This window comes from Strix aluco, chromosome Z, assembly GCF_031877795.1.
Source record: "Strix aluco isolate bStrAlu1 chromosome Z, bStrAlu1.hap1, whole genome shotgun sequence".
Classification (NCBI taxonomy): domain Eukaryota; kingdom Metazoa; phylum Chordata; class Aves; order Strigiformes; family Strigidae; genus Strix; species Strix aluco.
In genome coordinates, this window is record NC_133971.1 from 22,206,283 (window position 1) to 22,231,142 (window position 24,860).

General features: G+C 44.5%; 1 pseudogene; it reads right to left on the reverse strand.

Annotated features, from left to right (window-relative positions):
- On the reverse strand, positions 1-22,831 carry LOC141918768 (AF4/FMR2 family member 1-like; annotated as a pseudogene).
- Between the last annotated feature and the right edge of the window lie 2,029 nt (positions 22,832-24,860).

Sequence of the window (24,860 nt, forward strand, 5' to 3'; positions counted from 1 at the left end):
TCACTCCCCTACATTAGAACAGCAACAGAGAGCAGGTTTTGAATTTAGTCTTGACTGATACAAGACTGCTCAGGCTGCCTCGCACAGGTTTTTCTCCATGACTCACTCCTCTGGCCTACCAGCAGCATCCACCGCTCCTTCTTAGTGACAGTCTTTTATCAGCCTTTGGAGGATATAACCCAAAACACTACACATGCATTACTGCTGCGAGCACAGATTTGCTCAGAGGACACCCAACAACTGAAGTTACTCTATTCAAAGGTGACTCGAAAAGGCTTTTGAATTTCAGCAGCTGCCTCAGTGGGAGGATTTTTACAGCCTTCCAACAATTCCACCAGGCACATTGTGCTTCTTTTCTTTTGCCAACAGACAGTGGCAATACATCCTTGATACCCTCATCCCTCAGCTCTTAAGACATCCGAGCATGCCAAGACAACCTTTTAATTGGAACACTCATCAATATCACCATCAGGTATCTCTGTCAATATGCCATAGCTGTCTGTTTTAACATATTTAATGCTTTGATCTTTCAGTACAGTGTTTGCTAAACTGAGTGTTAAGATTTAAGCAAGTACATACACAAACTACAACACATGACCGAAAAGCCAGAGGGCAAAAACTTACCCGTATTCTTCCCGGCCAGTGCATCAGCCTTTTCCCAAATATCATACGCATAGATGATATAGGAAGTGGTGTTGACATAGGAAGACGTGATGTTTGGGATATTATAGGGAACAGAGAATGAAGAGCCAGTGCTGTTCCCACTGCAGTTGCTGGCATTCAATCCTGGCTGAGAACTCACAGAACTGGCAGGACAGGGCATTGCAGAAGGATGAGAGGGCATGCCTGTGCTTCTGCAGGAGAAAGAAGCACCATCACAAACATTTAGCTTCAGAGTTAAAAGTCTTGCCGCAAGACTATCTTATGCCAGGAACTATTCAGTATCATCCAGGCCTGCAGTATGGAATGGAGTGTTGAAAACTGAGATGTGTTCAGCTACGTAACAAGTAATTGTCCTTCGAGTGCAAGGCCAAGGATTTTGAAGTGATTTGTGACTCAAAGGGCTCCTCTTGACAAAAGAAAATGTGGGACCAGACATCAGAAAGGGCCACCCATCCACCTCCCAACACCTACACCTAGTTGTGGAAGCCTTCACCAGATTATCTGAATGTTTTTTTCCAAAAGACATCCACTTCAGGCACGCTGAAGCTCCCCACCGATGAAGGCTACAGCTTTCTGACAGCCAGTCACAGCAGCCAGGTCAGTCTACACGCAGTTCTGTATAGCCCTCGGAAGGTAACTGCGGCCAGCTGCCCGCCTTCTGACGCAGGCTGGCTTCATCACATCACTTCTTCACCCAACCTGACTTTAGGCTGGTATGACAGGGCTTCCACCGCTGCTCTGGGGAGACCATTGACTTCCCAATAAACTGTACTATGCAAGGTGGTAGAAAAATGACTGGAATTTCAGCGTCACTATTAAAAACCAAATAAGCCTCTCTCAGCCACAGAGTTTAAAAGGCGCAGGCGTGGAGCTGGGTAGCTCTCTGCCAAATGCAGTTGCCACCGCACACAGAAAAACTCTTTCTTACTCACTGCCATTCAAACATGGGCCCAGTCTGCTGGGCACAGGGTCAAACACTGTTACGTGACAGCTGCCTTTTACTTTTGCTGCTGCATACACAGCATCACTGCTGCAGGTACACAGAAAGGACAAAATGCTCAACAACTTGGAAATTAGAAAATTAGCTTCTTTTTCTTAATTGGTGACTGATCTAAAGAGGAAAATATGACATTTTTTCTACCACAGGGTGCAGGCACAATCCTACTGGGCAGTTTCTAGGGAGGTGGGGATGGTATCCCGTGAAGTCTCAAGGGATCTCTAACAGATGACGACAACAACAGGGGCTCTGACACAGCCAAGTTACAATACCTTCCTTGGTCCCATGACCCGATTCTCGGGTGGAGAACTGCTCTGCTTAATACGTGGTAACTCTGGACCCCGTAACAAAAAAACCCCTTTCCAACAAGACAGGAAAGAGAGAGCAGAAATACCCATGCCCCTAATGGTATGACTTCAGGTGGCAGGAAGGAGCGAGTGGTGAGGCACTCTCAAATGCAGCTCGCACCTCAAACACTCCGTCTCCTGTTTTCATTCACACCCTTATAGAAACATGACAACATATGTATTTTTAAATCTTACCTTGGAATACACGGAGAAGGTGCTTGTGTTAATCTGGAAGAACTCTGCAGTAAGGAACAGAACTCTTGTTAGGTTTGGGCTATTCAGCCAACATCAGTAACTACCACAGCCATCCAGCTGGCAGCTTAGTAATATGTGTGCCCTACCTTGAAGTGGTCATTCAGGATCCTGGAATACCTTATGGCAGTGTCTTTGCTATAACAGCACATTGCCATGTGCAGAATGGACTGGCAGCGCATGCTGTGAACAGAAACACACCCAAGCATCAGTGTTGATGCTGGCTGCTGCCTGCTCAGCAGTCATCAGCCTTGTGGGACAGAGGCAAGCACACATCAGCTGTACTGCAAAGGCAAGAAAGCCCAAATTTCTCCTCCTCCTGCTCATCTTAAAAAAAGACTCCTAAAAAAACTCATAATGGAAAAAAAGCAACTGGGGAAGGGCCATGTCTAGTCTTTTACATAAACAGGTGCCCAGCCTCACATAGGTGTCACAAGCTGAGTAAGCCCCTGTCCAGAAGTGCCTTCAGCTACAGCTTCACTTACGCGACTCAAACATGGGCAGCCAAATGGCATTCTTTCACCTTTGGAGAAAGCCCTTATGTGCTCTCAAGTTACCAGCAGATCAAATTTTAGAGCCTGTCCCTTCCACGTTTGATATCCCGGCTCCCTTTCGAAATGTTCCAGTTCATTCTGGTTTTTATATTGTGATTTTTTTTTTCACTTGCAGAACTCTGATTGCCATTTAACTCATTCCTTCACCCTGAATGTAATGGGTCTTTCACTCTATCAAGTCTAAAAACAGAATATGAAGGCACAGAAAAACAGTTAGGCACCATAACACAGCAAAGATTTTGTCATGTGAAGATGATGAGGAGTCCATAAAGGATTTCAGTGTCATGATGAATCTAAGGAAACAAAATTAAAAGAATCTTGACAGCCATCAGTGCTCTGAAGTCCCACTGTTTATGAAAAGTCAGTGCATGCCGTTATCTCAAACACTGGTCCAAAAAGTCAGGAAACCTGCCCTGAATTCTTAGTCCTGGCACTGAGTGGTTTGTATGGTCTTGAGCAGAGGACTGTGTCTCCAAATGCCTTGTTTTGCAGGCAGCAGGAACAGATGTGGCCCCTTATATGACTCACTCTCCTCTTACACTGATTAACGGGCACCATCCCTACAAGTAGATGACCCTCGTGGGCCACCTCTAGGCCTGGGGCCCAGAAGAGGTGCCCCCCACTAGTGAAGGTGAAATATTAATTCAAGTGTTTCTGGACAAGACAGACATCTTAGTGGAAATATTTCTTCTGGCAAAAAACAAGCAAGCAAATCTCCTTTTTGAGAACAAAGCAACAAGAGCATCTTGGAAATGCAGTCCATCAAGACCAGAAAGCAGATAATGTAATTGAAAAACTTGGAAGTCTAACACATAAATAATTAATCCTGACAGCTGTTTCAGCTCTATAGGCAAGAAGTCAAATCAGCTCTCAAAAACACTCACATGACCTGTAATTTCAAGAGGAATAAACCGATACTATCTCTCTTCTATCCAATACACGGTTCCTTGGGTTGTGCTGCCTGAATATGTCATACTACCTACATAGATCTACTATGGCTGTGAAACTAACTGGGGAAGGTGGCTAAAAGAAACCCCAATGAAGTGTACTGGTAGAAAGACACATGGGAGAAAGCAGTAAAATCTGCCTTCAATCAAGCGGCAAGACCTTTGGGGCACAAACTGTTCCTCCACACACAGTATTGTTGTGCTTTTTCTAACTGAAATACTACTGAGCTCACATGCAAAAGCAACCTCAAAACTGGATAAACTAAAAACTCCTTCATATCCTTGACTGTCGTAACCAGTGTCTTCTGGTGTACCTCAGCTGCGCAGCTCAAATGCTGGGTAGGACAAGGTGCCTCCTTCTGATCAGCAGTGCTGAAACATGCCAAAGGATTTGTCTCTGATGCATGGCAATGGGCTGCCTTGTGCTTGTGCAGCAGCCTGAGCTCTACTCCGTGGGGGGAATCCAGAGCTGCCACAGCTGCAAACAAGCAATGCAACTACCCCTCCCGCTCCAAACACGCTGCCTGACCATCACGCTGTGAAAACCGCTTACTTGAGGAGATCTGTGGTGCCACTGAATACACTGGAAGCTGATTTTGGTTCTGTTGCATCCGATTCCAAGGCAATCCCATATTCAATGAAGGAAAGGGTAGCATCTAGGTACTGGAAGGCCCTTCCAGTCTTGTCGGTCAATTGGGAAGAAAATTCTCCTCTTTAGACTAAGACAAAAGCTACTTCTCTCAAGTGTACCTGAATTCCTTTTTTCTGCCTAGTTAAGCATGATTTGAAGAAAGAAAAAGATGCAAGTCAGGCCTCTGGGTCATAATTAAAGGCTTCTCAGCAGAGCCCCTAATGTGGTCCCAGTCATCAGCTTCGTGTGCTCTGGCTATTTGTATTTCTTCCTCAACGTCTTCCTTGAGCAATTTATTACCTTCACGTGTTTTGGATATTATTGTCTGGTCTTTGAGGCCTACCTCATGAGAGGCAGATGGGACTTGCCTACTGCAGTATTCCCTCATTTCATTTTCACAGGTAAATGGCAAGTAGCAAATGTACATTATCTGACTGAACCATAATTAGCAAAAAAAGATGTTCCTTCACACACATTGTTAAACTACCCATAGCCGAGAAAGCCAGTCACATCTGCAATGGGCACTTCCGAGTCTTGTTCACCAGCAACACAATTACCGTAAGGATCCTGATGGTTCAGAGTAAACTGTCTTATAACTAATGTTCCACCTCTCTTCCAAGGACTTTGTAATAGCTTTGCAAAGCCAACAGGCCTGCTGACCTCAGACAGCACCAGAATGAATCCTGTTCTCTAGGTGCATCCTCTAGATGTGTTTGTAGCCAAGGGAAATGTCTGAACATTAGGCAAATAAAGACAGCCTCCCCGCAGGTGACTTGGACATACTCCAAGTACAGAAGTACTGTCAGCCAGTGAATCTTATCCCATGCAGGCAGGGATCAGCTCTGAATCCAAGAGCTGGTGAGCATTTCCAGCACAGGGCCGAGACTTACGATGGCATCAGCTTTGTGCTTCAGCCTCCTGGCCTCTTCGATGTAGTACTCCACTGGGCGCTGTCTGAATTGGGGACAGAGAGAGGAAAAACAGAAAACAGAGTAAAAGGGCAGGAGAATTATCAATTTTACCTTCATATCTAGAGGATGCCAGGAGGCCTCACCTGTTTCGGTAAGCCTGTTACAGCCTTATCAAACACACGTTACAGTTATGATAGTCACTAAATGAATGTGGTCTGCATGTACAGAAATACACAGCAGCTGCATACACAGATAAAATGAATTGATTTCCTAAAAAATGTATGTTAGAATAATATTGGCAACTTACATTTCAAAATAAAAAGCCATTAGAGGATAGACTACTGTAGGGCCAGGTTTATTTCTTTGCTCCCAAGGAAAGATCGTAGTTATGTGACCTCCCATCATTCCTCAAGTGCAATACCACAAACACATTTTGATCGCAACATACGGTAAGCTTTGCAGTACCAGGCACTCATCTCGGACTAAAAGAGCTTGCATTCAAGTTATCTGCTTACAAGAGATGTGGTCACCAAGGCTTCTACAGGTCTTGGTCTCAATCAACACCTAAACAATGACAAAGTTCGACCACGTGCATTTGTGTGCACTGGGATAATCTGTTCACCGTGCAAATAGCACACAGCCACCTGTGCACTAACAAAACGAGCCAGTAAAGAGTCATGCCCTCCCTGAAACAGTCAGTTGCCTGTGACAGTTACCTTGTGACAGAGGAGTTTGCCACTTGTCAAGAACTAGACAAATCAAAACCCATCACCTGTAGGCAGGCACAAGAGACACCTCCTCTCCGATTTAAAAAGTACCTAATTTCTAGAGGAGCTTCCCTCAAACCAAGAACTGTTGTAATGAGACGTTTGCTTTGTGTTTGGGGGGCGGGGGGGGGGGGGGGGGGGGCGGGGTAAGTCCCAGACATGAGAAGGCAGTACAGGGCACGTCTCAAGACATCTCTTCCTCTCTCTTTCCTCCTAAAAAAGGTGCTCATTATGAGGCAGGATGCAGGGTGGCTGTAGGACTAGCCTTGCCTGGCATCTTCAGAAAATAGAGATGAGGGTTGTAGAACAAAAACTTACTTTTCAAATTTGAGTTGAGGTCTCCTCGGCTTGGAGGTACCATCTGGCAAAGGCGTCACTCGGAAAGGATTTATGACATCCCCTGCAGAGAGCCACAGAGTGGAGATAAAGCTGGTTAGAGAGATATGTCTAAACCAATTCCAAAGCCTGGCTTTACTAAATTTCAAGAGAAAATGTTTATTTGTCCCAGGCATAGTCTATTCTCCAGGCTCTCCACCTCTTCTTAGCTTCTTCCCCAGCACCCCCTCCAATAATGGAAATGGAAACTTGGCTTCTGCTAGTAAAGCTTAATACCATTCAAACTTTTCCAAGAAATTAAGTAGCAGCTTTCCTTGCACAATGGCTAAGATAGCAGCAAGGCTGCAAGCAGCACACTTTTCATGGCCACCAGCCAAGGCAGGAACGGCTAATACCCATTCACACTTATTTCCAGCTTAACCACACAGAAGTTGCTCAGTCTCCATTGCTAACTACACTGTCAGGAAAAAGCAAGCAGTTTGAAGCCTGCTAATGCAGCATGCAGAGTCTGGTTTAACAAACACACACAACATCATCCTAGAGCATGCACACCCTGCCACACATAAGATTTGAATTGAATTTTATAACCCAAAAATGCAAAGATCCAGCTGTAAGGATCATTAACAATTTTGTAAGCAAGCTATAAAACCTCATGCCCAGGTTGCAGTCAAAACCACAGGTTGCTTGTTTCTTATTTATAAGCAATTGACTGTTTGTGTAAACACACTTATTTTGACATCAAAACAACTGCAGTTGCCTACAGTCAGAAAGCTTTACTACCATAAACATGATTCTTTTGGTTTTTACTGGTCACCCCTTCTCACTACATTTCACTGGTGAAATGAAAACAGGTGACGGAAAGTCAGCAGAAAAGTTACAATGCAGGCTTTCGGGCTAGCAACAGACAGTCACAGAGAGCCATTAAAGGGGCAAAAATGCTCAGAGAGCTTTCTCTGGTGGCTGGTTTATCGTCCGTCCTTGTTAATATCCTCAGGACATGTTCCTAAAGAGAATCACACAGCACCCACGCGCCGCAGGAAACACCCCACCGGTTATAACGGATACCTACTTTGATGCTCTTTGACAGGTCAGCGTGATTTCTCTCCTCTTTCTTGTGCTCGGACAACAAAGGATCCTTGTGGCTGCTCTTGTTCCTGGCAGTGTTATCCATGGCCGGCAGCTCATCACTCTCACTTCTGGGTCTCTTTTTGGCTGTCTTGGTTGACTTTGGTGCAGGAGGTGCAGGAGACATGGGTGGCAGTGGCAGGGGTAGCAGGACACCTTTCTTCTGGGTTTCAAGTGAAGCTTTTGATGCTCTGGAGATGGGAAGCAAATTCATCAGTTAGGGTGAATATGGTGTATATATAATGTAGGAAATTTTTAACAACTGAGTTACATTAAGTACCAATTCTGTTTCAATTTCTCTGGGAGTGTGAGATGACTTGGTAACAGAAAGAGTCCAGCAAAAGCAAAGTGAAACTTCAGGGACTTTGGTGTGTGTTAGACACCACATCTTCAGCTGTCAACAACATACAAGCCATCTGCTTTTCCGGTAGGAATAAGCCTCAGGAGACTTGTCTTTGGAGTAAAGACTTGCAACCAGAATATCAGGATGTTGCAAAAAAGGCATCCCTCCAACACAGCCCCTTCTCACTGAAAGAGGGAGAGAGGTAATTACAGCCAATAAAACCCCTGGGACAAATCACCCAACAAGCTAAATGAACTGCAGCACTGCCTCTCTCTCTCTCCGTGATGGTAGAAGGTGTCTTCTATGGTCTGAGATACCCTGATGCTTGATCCTGCACATGCTTTGACAGAATTAAACTGAGTTGTTCCTTTAAGACCTGCCAGCTCAGCTAGCCAACACTTACAAAAGTTGAGAGGATTCAGTTGAGAGAGACTTAAAATGCTGTGCTTTTGAATGGCAGAGGCTATCCCATGTAATAATACAGTGGCATATCAGATTTCTGATCATCTGAAGTTAGGATTACCAGGGAACTCGGGCAGCTCTAAGCAGCACTACGTAGCTCTAATCCTTCTTTCACTACTGCTCAGTTACATCATTTTTATCCAACTTCTCAAAGTTTCCAAGAAAATGCTGAGCAGTGAATCCCAGCTCATGGACTGCATCATCAGAAGAGGAGGAAATTAAGTTACACCCCATGAGAAGACTGAAGCAAGACACTGCACATCTTGCTTCATCCTGCTGTGCATTGGACAGTCCTCTCCCCTCTTCCACAACCCACCTTTCCCCTGGTACAGTCCCTACTCATTGCACACATGCTCCCCAGCTTCACTACCCTGGTACAGCTGATGCTCCAGAGCAGAGTGCACAGAGCACAGCAGCATCCCCTGACTGGAGCCAGAGCCCTCTCTCCCCAGAAATGCATCCTATCCTTCCCACTCCACAAGACAGAACATGGCTGGAAGGGGTGCTCGTTTTCACTGAGAAGAAGGGAAGAATGAACCCCAGAATTAAAGCCCTTCCATTATTGCCACAGCTGAAATAGCCCTTCACCCAATGAAATGTTAGCCCCACTGTCTCAGTGCTTTAAGAGTACGTCAGTATTTTCTCTGCAGAAAAGCAGTTTACTGATATCACCAGGACACAAACCTCAACACTACATACCAATCCAAGCCAATACCTCCTATTCAAGCCACAGGCAAGCGGGAATTGAATGTAGTAGCCCATGACTGGGGCTCGAGGCACCCCTCTTGAGAACACTGTCCATTTGAAGACATGCTCTTGGAAGCATTCACTCTAGCAAAGACCTGGTCAAAATGCTGGCAGTACACTGGTCTGCAAATGACGGGGCAAGTTTCAGCAGATCTACCAGAAGGACTGCAAATGCTATGCTGGAAGAAATGAGAAATCCCTGGCCATAAAGGCCACCTGAAATTTCAGAGAGAGTCACAATTCAAACGGCACGCTGGTTGTGTGTCTGTTAGGCAAGTGCTATTCAAAGCCCGTAACCGGTGACAACAAAAGCAGCTGAGGGAGCAGAGAGTATCAGCGTTAACACCTGACTTTTTGCTTTCATCATGACCTGTCCAATTAAGAAGATGGCAATGATCATCCGGACGAAATTGATGGGCATACAGTTACACTTAGGACAATGGCCTTTCCCAAGAGGCTGCCAGAACTCTCTCTGCTGTGGACATGATTGTTCAGTCACAGGAACAAGAGTCACGACTCCTGGGCTACACTTTCAGCTATTTCACCTGTTTGCAGTGGGAGCCTGAGCAAGCAATTCCATTTGTCTGCACCTTAGTTTCTTCTTGTGCAAAGAGTGTTCACATCATCTTCTCACTTTACAAAGACTAAGATCTTTAAACGCATGTTAAGTCTCATGAATTAGATAAAGCTTTCTCCTGCTTCCCATGCAGAGAGACTACAAACTTCCCCCAAATAAAGATGACAGCAGAACCCAGAATGAGGAAGACATGGGCAAAGAAGTTCATCGACTCATAGAATGGTTTAGGTTGGAAGGGACCTTTAAAGATCATCTAGTCCAACTCCGTTTTAAAAAGCATTGCAAGGCTAGTTCTATTTCTCATGAAAGAAGAAATAATTGATACTTGAACTCTCAAGTCTTACTCACCTAGCGTCATAGAACAGTTGGGGTTGGAAGGGACCTTTAAAAGTCATCTAGTCCAACCCCCCCTGCAATGAGCAGGGACAACTTCAGCTGGAGGGCAATTTCTCTTGCCATCCCCTGAAGCCTCTAAACTACAGTGCAGAACAAGTCTGTGCTACTCCCCACAGAGCCGCTGCCACCTCCCAGATCACTGCAGGCAATCATCTGCTGGCAGGTTAACACCACTGGAGTTTGGAGAAGGGGAAATGACTCCTGCATCCCCGCAGGCAGGCAGTCTACCACACTGTTTGCAACACAAACAACATACTGTTTTTGCACAGATTTGTTTCCTGCATCTGGTCTGAAAGACAGCAGTGCAAATCCTTGCCTACCAGCTTAGAGGGAAAAGTAGGACAGGCACAACTGGCAATTAAATTTCTTGCAGCATAGAGATATTTTTTTGAGCTAGGTGTAATACATGGATCAGAGCATGCAGCAATGCGAGCTGCAGGATGGACAAGTTGGTGTTTCAAATGGTGAAGTCTTCATTCCCATCTCAGCTGTTAGAAATCAGGACAAATGCCATAACATTCAAGGCTTTTGCAGCAGTGTAAACCAAGTATGGGAGGATGAACAGGAAACTGAAACATCAGTTTATGCTTGAATGATTAGAACCAAAATCCTCAGCAGTAAGGAGAGAGAGGAAGATAGGTGACACCCAAGTATCACTTCACATTGGCCACAAAGAAAAAGGCAAATAAATTACATTCCCACAGCCACGTGGTTGGTTCCAGGATGTAAAGACAAATCTGCAGCAGATGAAGTTTCAGAAGGCACATTATGTTATAAGCAAACTCATGAATATAAGGACAGGAGGTACAGTTCCTTGCCTTAACCTTTTTAAGTAAGACTCAGTTTTATACATCCTTCTGCCATCCCACCACCATATACTCACTTCAATTTGCTGGAGTCTTTGTCAGTTGAAGACTGAGATGATTTTGTTTCTTTTTCTCATTTCTTTTTTCTTCCCATCAATCTTTTTCTCCACTGCCCTCTAACAACAAGGAAAAAAAAAAAAAGAAAAAAAATGACTCAGGTTTTAAAAGTTCATGTAAAGTACAGATCAAGTAAGCTTGATCGATTCTGGTTAAAAAAAGAAAAGACATGATATATGAATTGACAAAGGGGGAACACAGAGCATGGCAGATATGGATTTCAGGCTCACTGACAAGTATCCTAAAATGACATTTTATTTACTTTTGCTTAGATAGATTAATTATTTTGTAGTGATGGGGATGCAACTGCTAAACCTCTTGTTGCTAATAGTAATCAAAATTAAGGCACTTCCATTGCTGAAAATAAGCATTTCATCTTTCTGGATGAACGTTTTTCTCCTCACTCAGTCTGAATTGTACAGACATGCATTCAGATTCCTCCTGGGAAAGTCATGAACTGCAAGCAATTGTGTTTTGTGATACACCTTGTCAGAGGGAAGGAAAAAACTGCCTTCACAGGAGAGTTAGATCACTCAGCTTGCCCAGATGTGCTGGGATTTTTGGTTTTATTAACAAGAATCTGATATAGGTGAAATGTTAAACAGTCACTTAAAATCATTGTCATTATCTTCTAGAAGAACAAGAATCATTAAGGCAGAGAGCTAATAAATAATACTTTTTAATTGCACTCCATAGATCTTAAAATACAAAGCATGCAAATCATCATCTCACCTGAATTAAAAACTTCAAAATAATTTGCTACAAGCCAAGCAAATGTGAAAGAAACTACACTGATCAGTCAGCGTTACCCACAGTGTGCCTGGTGGTGGCCGGGAGCATTCCAGGCCTTGCTGTCTCCCTCCCAAGAGGGTTTATGTCATCGTGATGGAGCTCAGTGGGTTGTGCTGGGCACAGAGTCTCCCTCTGGCAGTGTGCTCAGGGCAAGGCTCCAGCACCTCGATCATGTCCTGGAACTGTTTCTTCATTGCCGCAGAAGATGTCTGACAGCTGGACCTGACCTAGCTGGCCACCATGAAGCCTGAGCCTCCAAGGACACTGATGCACCATGACAGCGACAGATTTACTGCCTTCTCTACCCTTCTCCCTCTGCTCTACAAGAGGGGAACTGCCAGGGTCTCTCGAGATTCTTCACCAGTTCCCTGCTCTTCTCAATTCTCCCCCACAGCTATGGGAAGTTCAGAAAATTACAAGACTTAATAAAACCCGTGAGGGAACCAAGGGTATTCACCCACACCTGCTAAGCCACCTGCTCTGTGAGGAGAACCAAAAAGGTTTGCAGGCCCAGGAATATCCACAGGAAACATCCACTCACCATAAGGCCTGCAGCCAACTCTTTGTGCAAATGAACCAGCTGGCTGGAAGGACATTCACAGCCCCCTTTGGGAGGGAGCTTCCCAAAATCCACCAGTGAGCAGCTGCTACCTCAGCTAAAGGACTGTCTTGTCATTCAGGGGAAAGCAGCTCTTACAGCTGAAGGACTCTGCAGAGGGGTCTCTGGGAAGCCCGTCACTGGACACAGGCATCTTTGAAGCATTAACATTGCGGCTGGCACCGCAGCAGCTCCAGGGACAACCAGAGACGTTTGCTGCGTATTTATCCAAGCGCTGAGATCCAAAGCAGATGCACTATCAGTGAACGTGGTTCAGTTCATAGTCTGCATTTATGGAAAAGTAAAAGGCAGGGGGCTGCTGCTATCACCCCTAGTAGTAACAGTTGGCACCTGCAGAATTCATTCATCTTTGTGTAAGCAACCAATCACGAATGTCTCATGGAAGGAAATTACTTCACCCAGGAAAAGACTACACTGCTCAGACTGAGGTTCCATGGCGAAAGGCAGCAGAAGGTGCCCATGTGGACAAAACTGAAAACCACAGAGGGGGGTAGCCTGGGTGGGTTCTCCCTCTGGACACCCCCACAAACTGCAGGCAAGGTGCTCTCCCACAACAGACATTAGATGGGTAGCGCAGATGGCTGCAGAGTCTGGGAGGTGCTGCAGATACCGTGTGGCTTTGAAAGGGGTTGCAGGGGGAAGGGGCACCGCAGCCCTCCAAAGCTCTGCTTGGGTTGAAAGCCAGAGAAACCCACAGATGCTAACAGGGAGCTGGCGAGCCACATGCTGACACAGCCTGCTGCCAAAAACTCCTCCAACATAAGAGGGGTTTTGTTGTCTGAGAAAACTAGTATTCCAAGAAAACACATCAAAAAATGTGTTAAAACACCAAAGCATTTGTTAGCTTGCAGGGCTTTTCATTTGCTTAGCAGGGGATTTGTGACCAACAGGGAACACCTGTGGACAGGTTTGATACAAATTCTCTTTAGAAGTCTGATAACACCTTTAGAGAAGGAGCGTAATGGATCCATTCCCAAGCTATGAAGCAGAAATGAACTCTACAAGTGTGTTTTTCAACCACCTCCTTGGTCCTTGTACAAACTCACCTCCACCTCCAACCTCTCACCTTCCTCTTTTGAAGCGACTTGTCAGGAGTGTCTGTGGTTTTCCTCTCCAGGTCCCGCTTCCTTGCACCAGGCTTCCCTTTCGGTTTGACTTTTGTCTTCTCCCTGGTAGACTGGTCTCTGCCCTCAAGGGGTCCAGGGTCACTCTACACCTTCAGGCCTCCCTTGGGCCCCTCATGCACTGGGGGAACACCCGCAGTTTGCCTGGGCGAGGGCTCCTGGGTGTGCACAGGAGACTTCTGGCAGTTGTCTTTGCTGGGGAGATGAGTGTCCTGAGAAGCCACGGCTGCTTGGTCCAAGCTCTTGTGCTGAGGCTCCCTCGGCTCAGTGCACTGCTGGGAGGAGTTGCTGCTGAGGCCCTGCCCCTGCTCCTTGCTCTCCTCACATTCATCCCCAGGGGTGGTTTTGCTGAGAATCTCTGTTGACACTGCTGGTGGGTTCACCTTGGTTAGCCAGTTGCTGAGCTGCCATTAGAAGTTGGCGGGTTGGGCTGCAGACAAAAAGAGAAAGGAAGGATGCAAGACTGATGCCTTTATGGTCTGTATCCATCCTAGCACAGCTAACCAGAACCCAGTAAAATTTCCACTTACTGTTAAAAGATCTTGAAAGTTAAAGACCATGAGACAGCGGGGCTGCACTAGTGTGTGCACATCAACACTTACTTCAGAAACACAGGATCAATCAAATGTGTTGCACAGCACTCCTGGATCTCTGTGAGCCCTAGCTGCCACTCAGTAAGAGACCTGTCTACATGGAAGCTTCATCTTGGTTTGCCACTAACCAACATCGTTCCACAATCAGACAACATATAAAAAAAGCAGCAATTGTAAAAACAGATGAGGTGCTGTCCTCGCCACGCTTTTGGAAAGTTATCTGCACACAGCACTGTTTTCAAAATGGATCAGGAGCTGTTCCAGCTATCACATCTCATTGAAGTGTGACAGGTAGCCCATCAGGCTCCTATGGTTTAAGCAAAAGAAATTGTATGACTGACAGATCAAGCCCAGCCTACACAACCCAGCACTCACTTCCCTCTGGGTCAAGCAAGGCATGAGCCCTGGCCAAGGTCTGAAGGCCTCTGGAGTCACGGTCAGATAACATAATGTGGTTGCTACAAGCCCTGCCTAATCTAACAGTACTCTGACAAGTTATGAGAGAAGCAAACCCAACTAATCCTAAAACAGACAACAGAAGCTGCAAATCCAGGACATGAGTCTCTGGGGTCTGTTCTGAAAAGATCACATATATGTCCGCATCACTCAAATGTGTAGCTCATTATTTGGGCACCATCTGAGCACAGCTTCACTCCCACCCTCAACGTTCATCCCCAGTCACAACTCTCACTTCTGAGAAGAGACACAACTCTTCCCCTAAAAGAGAAAACCTAGTCCATACAAGGTTTTCCAAGACCAATGAATTCCTTCTGATGTGATTTCTTCTCTATCCAGACTCAACTCGCTACAGAACATGCACATAAACAAGACATACACATCTTCAGCTGTCTTTGAGAGAGTAAATCTAGCAACCTGGTTTAAAAAGTAGTTTGGTTTTAGCATGGGTTGTAAGTAAATTTAAACCACAAATTCCATTCGACTTTTCAGATAACACAGATCTGCTTTATTTTCATTAGAATTTTAACTTATAGCCATTGAAGCACTGAAAGGCTTTTTTTTTTTTTTTTTTGTCAAACACTGTAGAAACATGGCCAAAAGACTTAGTAAACTTTGGTTTATAATGTAGGTTTCTATCAGACAGTGACATAGTCTGATCTTTTTCCAGCCCTTCTAGACCATCGGCTATCTTGTTTGTAATCTAAACCATAGTACAGGTTTTCATCAGGTTTTCCAAACACATAGGAGAGTAAGAGATTTCTTTTTTTAAAAAAAAAATAAATTATTGCCTATAGGTCTTGAAGTCTGTGCTTTTGCATGTTACAAACTGACGATAAACAAATGGACCACGTGCACTAACTTGTTCCTTGAGCACCATGGATGAATAACAAAGGATAAAATGGTCAACGGCAAATAGCCAGGACTACAGTCGAGTGAGGACGATCTTACAATCTAGTATTTTCAGGACAAACTAGGCAGATTTTGGTGAAAGAGGAGAAGTGTAACATCTTTCCTTCCAAAGACACCCACATTGCAGGGGGCAAAGTCTGTAACTGAACTGCAAGAGGGTGAAGTGTATTAGATGTGAGAGAAAAGATATGCCTTCTCAAAGCTTGCTTTCTGCACATCAGATTCTCCCTGTTGATGTGCTCCTAAGGTAAAGGAAAGGAAAGCTAGGGCTAGGGGAGGCAGGCAGAAATAAAGCGCAAGGTTTCTGGGCTTTGTGAGGGAGTACACCAAAACTGTCAGCAGACTGGCTTACATCAGCTGTGGTCCATAAGATATAGCCATGCACTCCCCAGTGGCCTGAGAATGTTTTGCAAGCTGGAGGAACTGTCTGAAGCCATGGGGCATGAGCATTTCTGGAGCAGATTTTTTAAAAATGCACAGTCTCAATTTTGAAAGTTTAAGGCACCAAGTTCTGTTTGTCTGCTTTTCCCGATAAAAGCCTCAGAAATGCCACTGCAGTGCTCTCCAAATTCAGCAGAAGAAAGTCTAAGCACATCCCAGCCCTTCCTGCAGGTCTGATCACTTCAGCTGCCATGTGGGAGAAGCTGAATCTGCCACTCACCCACAGGAGCTGCCGGGAGGCAGCAGCCTCGCTTAATGTATCAGGAAACTGGTCTCACCCTGAAGCAGCCCATAGCCTCGGCACTCAGAAAAGCTTCATGGGTAGAGGTGGGCCCCAAACACCCCAGACAAGCCGTGCATCTCATCCGCACGTCGCTTGTGTCTCACCAGGGAAAGCACTAATTCCTCCAGGAGTGCTAGACAATGATGCCAAAGGAGAGGGGGCAACACTTCCAGGTTAGTCATGTAAAAGTCTAATCGTGCTGTTACTTAATTGACAAACTCTAGAAGGACAACAAAGGGCAACCAAAGTCTGATGATGCAGCAAAGATGTCAAGGGGACCCCTGGACGATGACGGTGTTTCCGGTCTCCTGTCCTGATGGCATTTGGACAGCAGAGAGGCTGAGGTAAGAGGCTGTATTAAACAGCCTCTTCATTTGATTTGCATTCACCTCAGGTCCTGATGCTCTCGGAGGGTCTTATGCTTCACTGCCACTCGACACGCTGTCTGAGTCTGAAGAGCTGTCTGTCACTGATGCTCCCTGACTCCAGGCTGATGGAATGTGCTGATGCCACACTCCTGGGCTGGGACTGCAGAGCGCTCCAAGACCACCATGAGCTAAAATTAGAGGGCAGCATGGGTGAAGGTTACTTACTTATTCTATTGACATGGCAGGATTCAAAATTAAAACCGACACCCTGTGTTTTGGCACTGAGAGGAGAGGTGAGAAGGCCAAAGGAATACATTGTAATACTCAAAAGATGAAGCACCGGCATAAAAAACCTCTGGAAATAATAAAACCTTCAACTCCAACTCAGCCAGACAAATACTGCAGCAGGCCATCACTGCTGCAATGTCAAGCTGCATTTAGCCAGCCAAATTTAGAAAACAACTGAAACTGTCAAGTGTATTTCTGAAAGCCCCAACCCTCAAAAGAAAAATTTCCAGTCAAGGCTAACAAGACGGAAACATACATTCCAGGATGGTTCCTCCTTTTGTATTCTCCCCTTAAGTTTTCTCTCCTTCCTCTGTGTTACTTGGTCAAGGTACTATAACTGTTTCATTAACAGCCATGTCAAGGAGCAGCATTTTTTCCAACACCCTCCCCAGCTCAAAAGTGTTTTTCTCCAGCACTGACAATGGGAGTGAATGGAACTGAGGGAGAGCCATGACTTTTATGCACAGCTTCTTTTCATTTTGAAATGGGCTTACAAAATCAAAATGTTCATTTTTTGACTTTGAAGCCTGTTTCCAATATCAGTATCAACACATTTGTATGGTTTGGAGGCAAGCTCCTTGCTGATCCAGACTGGTATCGTGAGAACACTCTATTTCAAGAGCTTGCAGGGATGCAGTTCATGCCAAGAGCTGGCGCGCCCTTCTGCAAGCCTGACTTTGTAGACTTTATAGACTGTGCTTGAAGAATATACATATCAAGCCAAAAATGTATGTCCGTGCTGTCCTATAGGAAAAATTCTGGGCTTCTCCACCTTTCTTCCTCTAATGCTGACACATGGCTGATCAGTCTACCTTGAATATTGCTTCGATTAGCAATACATGGCAGGAACGGTGTACAATCATCTGCCTTATCGGGAGGAGATGAAATAGCCTCAGGGAGTCTACCTGACCCTTTGCTGTTCTTCACCCACTTGGCTGGTTTGGGCTTCTTTCTGAACTAAAACTGGACTCACCCATCACTACTACACCTGAAAATCCAATCAGCTCCAGTGTGATCTACATACACACTCATGGAGGGCAAGAGCAGAAAAGAAAGGAACAGTTGGGGAAATTAAATCCTGGTGCATAGGCAAAATCCAGCATGCCTGGATTACCATTTCTGATTGGAGCTTTCAGTAAAACCCCACACAACTAAAGCCAATTTTCAACAGCAGCTCCAGGCAGTTAGAAACCAAAGCCTGTATCTACAAGAGAAACCAGGAACCCTTACCCATCTACCCCCTATATAAAAAGTAGTTTTGTATTTTCGCCCTTATTTGGTCTATCTAGTAGTTTGGGAAAAAACCTGTATCTTGGAGGAGCAAGTGAAGGTGGTGGCTTTTCAACAACCTGTTTTGTTCCCAAAAACAAAGAGGAGAGGGGGAAGAAAGGTCAGCCTAGTGCATAAGAACATCTAAAACTGACTTGGTCATCACCACTCTCTTCTCTATCACTGAGCTGCAGGACATCCTGGAGGATTCTGAAAGAGCCAGAAGATAAATATCAGCCAAGGCAGACACAGTTTCAAGCAGCAGACACTGAGAAAGACTTGGTTTGTGCTTGCCAAAACAAACCAGCCTTCCACATCCCTTTTGAACATTCGGGATGCTCAATCTCCTAAACCCTGTCATCACCTAAACAAGGGATAAAAAGTTAACACACAACCTGGACATGTCACTCTGCTTTCCAAATGGTCTCAGGACGTTTTGCAGTGGAGGTCAGTATTGCTGGCTGCCATCGACAGACAACAAAGTCCTGTGAGGGGACTGCTCCTCAGCGCAGGTTACCTAGCACACTCACAACACAGCCAACAAAGGTTACCTGGCACACTAACACAGCAGGGCGGGCTGGAAGAAGTCTGGTCCTTGTAGAGCAAGAGGCTAGCACACTGTTAGCCCCCACAGGTCCCCAGGGGGCAGAAAGCATTGTCTCTGCACCAGAAGCTGGGCATGCTCATGCTCTCTCCTCTCAGGAGCTGTCAATATTTCTTCTGTCGCAGGGCTTCTCTTTTTGCTGCTGAAGTCTCCTATCACACATACATAAGTAAATGCCAGGGTCAAGCCTGTCTCCTATCTCTTCTTTACACAATGAACTTCATGCTCCTGCACATCTCAGCAGTAACTGTAGCATTGAGCAGTTCAGATACTGAAAGCAGTTTACGAGTGGGGAGGCACAAATCCTCTTTTACTATTGCTAGAGAAGAGAGCAGGCTGCCTGCACAAGTTTCCAAAAGCATAATTTACTCCTCTGTCTGTAAGTGGTAACTGCTGCTTGCAATTGCAAAGCATTACCGAGGTCCTCAAAGGCTAGATGGGAAGGATTTGTGGAGAGGGACCCAAAGTTCTCCCAGATTGTTATCAGCCTCTTTGGCAATCATGCAGGCCTCCCAAAAGGAGCTGGAAAAGACACAGGCAAAACTCTTGCTGTTCAGAAGTATAGTGATTCAAATCTTGAAACTGGCTGGAGACTAAGTCCTCAACCCAGAGAATTACACAAGTGTTGTTCCAAAAATGGGATAAAAAGTTTGGGAACAGAGGCGGGGATTTTAATCAGGTCAAAACTCTTGCTTATTTCAACCTCCTTCCAAACTAAGGGCGTTCTGTGAGAAATTTTTCTTGTGCCCAAATAAGAAGAAAAGACCTCCAAGCCCTCATGACAACACATTTTATAGCAAGAAAACAAATATGAAAGATCCCCAGTGAACCACATCACCTTGGAAGAGTAGGGAGTGAGTGTTCCTGATGCTTGTTAGGAAAACTACACAAACCTTCACACTCTGTCAAGCTGTCATGTCAGACTATGAATAAAATGGAAAGATTTACAGACCACGCAGTCCCCGAGTACCTCTCGCTGATGGAGAAGAGGTTCTCCGTGCACGAGGACTCTGTCTGATTACACTCACAAAGACCTATGTGCTTGCTGTGTTCGGCTATTTTGACTTTGCCATTCCCCTGTGGCTATCCTCCTTCTTCTGAGAGAAAACATGACAGGGAAAAGAAGAAATATCTAAAGAAAAGTAGAAATATACATGCACAGTATTAAAAAAAGCTATAGAAATTTAATCTTCACCCCACTTTGCAACTAGCTAACATTATTAGAATATAAATCGGGGTTTTTAGAATCTCCACAAGAAAAGTTCTCTTTCTTTCTTTGTTTTTTTAAAATAAAAATAAAATTAAGACAACACTTTCAGAAAACTTTTCCTTGGGCAGTTGCAGAAAGGTATGCCATACGATTGCTTTAAAATTTCACCCCTAGTTTTCAGAGTTTTTGTAGCTGTAGCTTTACTAGCCCTCACAGGCTTCAGAACGATACGCAGAACAGATCAGATTCAGTTTGTATTCCTTATAATTTACATCAGTTGAATGCATTATTAGTAGTTTGAATAGCACTGTGTGACACAATGTTAAGTGGCCACAGATTAAAAGATAAAAAGCCCTTCAATCTGGTGCATTAATAGTTGAGGGTTTTGCTTCAGTTTTGTTTTGTTTTTAACACAGTTGCCATAATCGCAAAACAGTAAGTTTCTGTTGGTGAAAATTCCCTGCATTGAAATTTTCTGAGAAAAATCAGACTGATAAAACCTTAACCTTTGGAATCATCAAGTAAACCAAATTTTAATTCATTCTTGGTTCTTTTAAGAAATTGCACAGTAGAGATGGGAACCGAGTGTGGTTACTTATGATGTTCTTGGTTGAGAACTAGGCAATGTTTTTGCAGGTGCATCATACCATTCTGTAAATCAAAAAGGAATCAGTTTTATTTGCCTCACTTGTAGCGTATTTTACCCTGTGGTCTCTGAACATCAGATTAGAAAGTCACTTTTTTCCAGGAGGTAACTGTTGGCCATTGAGATTATTCATCACTCCAAATAGGGTTTCCTAATGAAATACTGTTCATTCTCTGCCAAACTGCTGCCTTAATTTCTAGGTCATGGCTGTATGCAATCTCTTAACCGTTTTCTAAATTCATCACTGGTCAACAAAGCACAGGAAATCGCACTCCTTAATCAATGTAAACACTTGATGTTCTCCTCAACACAGAACACAGAACACACAAAACTGTCTGCCCATACACACATAAGAGTGTGTTTTCTTTGGATTTCTGCTTGCTCTGATTGTGTGCTACAGATCCAATAGGCTGTGATTCCTCAAAAGGAAGGAAAAAGTGCAAATTGGGAATAAAATAAATCAGTTCTCTCTTAAGAGCAGCATATCAATGATTTGTTTTCCACTTTGTTACTTACTGTAATAAATACTTTGACTAACTTGTCAAAACATGACTTTGAAGTGCCCAATAGTCTAAGAGGTCCTGATGTAGCTTAGCACGGGCAGAAATGATACGTGCTACTGCCACCAAAAATGTGTTGCTAGCACATTAGTGGTATGTGCATTTTTGAGGAAGTATTTAAAAAAATTCTATAAGACCTGCCAAACTCTTCTGTTTAACACAGCAAATATTTTGTTGACAATAAAGACAAAATGTTGTTTGTGCTGCAACAGAGATGCTTAAAACGCTTCTGAAAAGCAGCCACATTTGAAGCCCACGATTATAAAAAATGTGTAAGTCATTGAAACATTACTCATTCACACACACACCCTCGGCTCAAACATCTTACAACTCTAAAAATACAAAGCTTGCTTAAAAAATAAAAAAAGAGTAAAGATAATTAAGCTACCAGAAAACCCAAACCATTCTGTGATTCTATGATTCTATGATCTTCACCCAGCACTTTCTTCTGTAAATAAAATTTAGGAAATTCTTAATCCTCATTTGTATGATACGGCCTTTATCATGGGATTTTCTTGGCTGTGACTCCCTTCTAAGTGAAATAAGCAGCAGATTTCCTGTTCACATAAATTGCTACTTAAGCAAATCACAGAGGGAGTTTTTCCAGTGTGGTTTATTTGCCTTACTCCTTATGGCTGAGATAGCACACAGCATTTTTCCAGACACTGGAAACATCTTCTAAATAATAAAATTAAGAAAATGTTGTAAGTTAGGGTTGAGCACTGAAAAAGGGTATCATGCAGTTTCTCATAGCGCAAAGCTCTTATTAATAGGAATGATATTTCTGCCTTGCTCAATCATGGGGTTTGTGATCACAGTTTCCATGAAAGACCAACATTAGAAAAGCAGTTCATGTGATTTTTAAATAATTCTAACATACTTCAGCAGACAGAGGGGAGAAGAGCACAGCGTGACCAGGTAGCTCCGTGCAGACTGTGGCATGAGTGCCATTGCCTTCTACTGACCATTGTGGTTTAGAAATCAGGGGATGCACACTGTGCTCCTGCAAAAAATGAGTTCAGCTTAAAACTGTTTGCTCATGAAAACAGAAGGTGTAATGTAAAGGACATGGACAGATGAAATAGGTGTACCTCATTGCTTCATCTGCTTACTGCAGGTGGTGAAGCTGTGCAAAATGCAGAGCGGGGAAGCACACCAGGTCTAAGGGTGCAGCAGAGTTTCTGTGTAAAGCCAATTCTGCACTTAGTAAAAATCTACAAAATCTGAAAAAAAAAGTTTGCTTGGCAGCTGAAAAGGGAAGACAGGGCTTACAATGGATTGAAGAAGAAAATAGGTTAGGTTACTAAGGGTTAGATTATGTAGAAGTTTGGTTATCAAGGGTGTCCTGAGATAGTGTCCTAAAAATAAACTCTCTTGTACACTGCTAAAGAAAAAGCAGGATACAGCACACATGGATCAGGGAGTCGTTATATCACTGGACTCCCACTCCGGAGACCTAGAGAATACACTAAAAAGAAGAGGTTGTCTTTGAAAGTGCAAAGCCTGCAGATCTTCTCTTTTGGTACTGCAGAAAGGCAGCAGCACGCACAGTTGTTGATCTGTCAGGAGGCTGGAGAGCACCATACAGATTCAAGAGAAAAGGTTCCATACATGCTGGGAGGGAGGGAGGAGAAGATGCTCAGAAGTGGAAGCCTGTAAACGTGGCAACCTGTTCTCTCTTCTGTCATTAGCGCCAGTGAATGCATACACTAAACAAAATACGGAACAAAAGATTTGTTTCTATCTTTCAGGAGGTGGGACAATAGACTTGAGAGCAGAGTCACAGAAATAGGACTGGAAAAGACCTCAGAAGCACCTGTAGTTCATCTTCTTCCCAGAACAGGACCCACGTATGTATCTCGGGGAAGCTAATGTTCAAGACTTTATGTTGGAAACTCTACAATCTCCCTGAGTATCCGTCCCAGTGCTTCACTCTCTTAACCATTAAAAAGGTTTTTCTGAAGTCTGATTTGAATCTTCTTTGCTGTAACACAGGACTCTCTGAGGATTTACGTCTCTAGTGCGGGATTCCCAAGTGTTACTTCCTCCACTGTGTTGCCTGTGGGTGCAAATCCACCAGCGCTGTGTCTTCGGCCATCCCAACTGTTGCTACCACTTCCCTGGGCCAGGGTGGGAAGAATCCTGACTGCTCCCACCCAGCAAAGTGTCTCTGAAAGGTCAGATGTTAGTTAACAGTCTGGGAGGTAAGGTTTAGCTGAAACTGCCCTGTGTTTGTATGTTGCTACCAGCATAGAAGGAGCTGTTGTGATTCTTCATGCTGAAACTCAGGTTTTTCTCGTTTAGTTAAGGTCACAGCTAAGTTTGTATTTAAGACGAGATCAGGTATCCTACCAGCAGCTACCAAAAAGGTCAGCTTGCCTTTACTAGTTTGGAAGGGCTTGCAAGGATTTTCCAAAGTCACAATTGGAAAGAATCAGGAATAAATCTCTGAACCCTCCTATAAAAGATGCTTCTTTAGACAGTCTGCTCTCCTTGGGGGTATTAGACCAACTCTTTGTACCTGATCGTGATGTAAACAGTATGCTTACTGCCACACTAGATTGCACCCAGGTGAATCTGTATTTTACTTCTGTGGACTGAGTGAAGTTGTATCTACTGAATAGCCCTGTGGTAATAGATTAGATCCACACAAAAGCCAGTCAGTAGCTTAAGACTTCCATGTGTGTTTGCAAAAAAACCCAATTTTAACCGAAATTTTTAGAAGCAGCTACTTACAGCTGTCACATCCAGTGCCTGAGTTCCCGTTCCCAGTAAAATGGGTACTGATGATGGGTATCCAGAAAGATTGTGTCATTCAGGAATCTGGATTGGCACGGAGGGGGGATATTAGAGTGTGTGGGGAGGAGTTGCTTTTTTAGGCTAAAAAGGAGGTTTGAGACGTTTAGAGCAACGCTAAGAGCTGAATTAGCAAGAGGAGGACTGCAATGGTGTGATGGTTCAAGGCTGGAAACAGGTCCCCGCTCAGGGAGGCAGGAAAATCCTCTCCCAACCTCCCTCACCCTCCATGGTGTCCCTTCACAATAGATTCGGGGCCCTGGAACTTTTGAGTGAAGAAGAGAAGAAGGAAGGAAATGAGACAAACAAGGAGGAAGACCAAGGCCCACCAAGGCCCACCAAGGCCGGATCATTCTAGACCAGGTATTAAAACCAGTTCTAAAAAGAACCCCAGAAGAGTCATTGTAGTGGGTGACTCCATTCTGAGGGGTACCGAAGGCCCCATATGCAGACCAGACCCGTTTCATAGGGAAGTCTGCTGCCTCCCTGGGGCCCGCGTCAGGGACCTCAAGGCAAAGCTCCTCACTCTAGTGAGACCCAAGGACTACTACCCTCTCCTGGTTTTTCAGGTAGGTAGTGACGACATTACTAGGAGAAGTCCTTAAGCAATGAAGAGAGATTTCAGGTCCTTGGGGAAAGTGATTAAGGGGTCGGGGGCACAAATTGTGTTCTCCTCCATCCCTTCAGTTGGGGGAATGGATGAAAAAGAATACAGGGGAACTCAACAGATGAACTTGTGGCTCCAAGACTGGTGTTACCGGCAGGGCTTTGGATTTTTCAATCATGGGTTGGCATACAGGACACCAGACCTTTTGGCATTAGATGGAATGCACCTGTCCCAGAGGGGGAAGAGGATCTTGGGGCAGGAGTTAGCTGGGCTCATTGACAGAGCTTTAAACTAGATCTGAAGGGGGAAGGGGG